Genomic DNA, 1,891 nt, shown 5'->3' with positions numbered 1-1,891 from the left:
CGCTTCATGTTAAACACCTTGCAAGTCTTGCTCACTTTCCACATGCTCCTGCTGTACACTGTAATGTGGATGGCAGCAGGACGTACATGCCGCCCCTCCCCACGTCCCCACCTTGCCCCCTGCCTTCGCAAGCTGGTTGGTGAGAAGTTTGCATGTTCAATGCCCTTCGCATGCGACGTACTCAGGCTACGTTGTGGTGCGGCCTGTGTCAACTGTCCGCTGATGTCGTACGCGTGAACCACAATCTGTACTGCACATTCGTCCTTATGTACTGAATGATACATCGTGGCACATGTGTGACCGCACAACGACTGCGCCCAAAAACGGCGGACCATACAGTGCAAATATTGTGCACGCAGCTACGTGTCGTCTCCCTATGAGAGCTGGATTGCAGTGTGGTACGCCATAGAGACGTGTGGGAGGAACGGACGCCGTGGATGGCGATCAGCATGAGCTGTCTGTTGATGTATTCGGACCTAGTCGTCTCTCCTCACACACCGTGATGGCATGGTGCACCGCGTTCCATATCTGCGACATGCTACAGAGGCCGGTTGACAGTCGTTCGAGCAATGGACATCGCATACGTACGGGGGCCACCTTCCACGTATTGTCTAGGCGTGCACATTTTGTTGCGTGTATGTGGGCAGACGTAGTGTGGCGTGACACCTGACACAGGCATGCAATAATCGTTGAAGTTGCAAATGGCGATGGACGCCTGCGTTTTCTGGTGAAGTTACGCAAATGAACAAATGGTAACCTGTTGTGGTGCGGTTGTTCTCGCTAGGGGTGAATCGGTGATGGCGACGATAGGTTGAGGTACTAACCGGTTGTTCCAGCGATACCCACCATGCCGACGAAACTGAACGGCATCTGGGTGTGAAGCGATACGCGGCGGTGGCTGGGTGGGACCGTCCCCGGCCGGTGAGGGGGCGCCTCCCGGCGTGCTGGCCGCGCGGTGCGTGGGCGCACGCGCTACAGCCGGCTGGTGGGGGCGGCCAGTGGCAGGCGCGCCGGCCGACGGACGCGGCAGGCGTCGCAGCTGCGCGCCGGCGCACCCTGCGCGCGGCGCCGTGCGGCCAAAGTAGGTCCTCGCGGGCCCGGTGCGAAGCGCGGTGGACATCTTCAGTGTGCTGGTCCGATTGAGGACTGTGTGCGTTGAGGATGCGCCGCCGCCCGGCGCTCGGCGCCGCGACGCCGTCTGCTGCTCGGTCGCCCCAGCGGTTCTCGCTGGTGGTTTGTATCGCAGCTGTGCGGATGTGTTGGCGCGTGCGCTGTGCTGGGAGAGTTCGCTTCGGCACCCAAGTGGGGCTTTTGTCCTTCTGTGGCGCTGGCGTTGGAGCTGCCGGTCACCGTAGGTGGCGCGTGTTGTCTCCCGCCGGCAATGCCACGACAGCACGCTCCCGGGCCTCTGTCGGCAGCGGCAAGCTCAGTTGGGAGCACGGGTGGTCGCACCGAAAGCGTCTACTCGCCTAACTCCGGGCGATTGCGCCTCTCTCGAACCCGACCAAGTACTTGGGACGGCGCTGCGCGCCGCCGGGACCTGAGAGGGTTTCGAGGTGTATTGTGCAGGGGAGCTCAGCCTCCTCCTGTTTGCAGAATGATTGAGCGGACGCTTGCGTGTTCGCGCGGGCCCCCGGGACACACTCCCGGGCGGCCGGCTGCTCAGCTCTAGTTGACGCAGCTCCCTGGTTGATCCTGCCAGTAGTCATATGCTTGTCTCAAAGATTAAGCCATGCATGTCTCAGTACAAGCCGCATTAAGGTGAAACCGCGAATGGCTCATTAAATCAGTTATGGTTCCTTAGATCGTACCCACGTTACTTGGATAACTGTGGTAATTCTAGAGCTAATACATGCAAACAGAGTCCCGACCAGAGATGGAAGGGACGCTT

General features: G+C 59.9%; 1 non-coding gene across 1 annotated transcript in view; it reads left to right on the top strand.

Moving 5' to 3' along the window:
* Positions 1-1,682: 1,682 nt before the first annotated feature.
* Positions 1,683-1,891, top strand: part of LOC124742917 — a 1,909-nt gene continuing 1,700 nt past the window's right edge. Inside the window, exon 1 of the ribosomal RNA XR_007010282.1 lies at positions 1,683-1,891. This exon is cut by the window's right edge and continues 1,700 nt beyond it. This is a non-coding gene — a ribosomal RNA (small subunit ribosomal RNA).

The sequence above is a fragment of the Schistocerca piceifrons genome, unplaced genomic scaffold (genome assembly GCF_021461385.2).
Source record: "Schistocerca piceifrons isolate TAMUIC-IGC-003096 unplaced genomic scaffold, iqSchPice1.1 HiC_scaffold_2370, whole genome shotgun sequence".
Taxonomy (NCBI): Eukaryota; Metazoa; Arthropoda; class Insecta; order Orthoptera; family Acrididae; genus Schistocerca; species Schistocerca piceifrons.
This window is presented reverse-complemented; position numbering and strand designations above follow the sequence as displayed.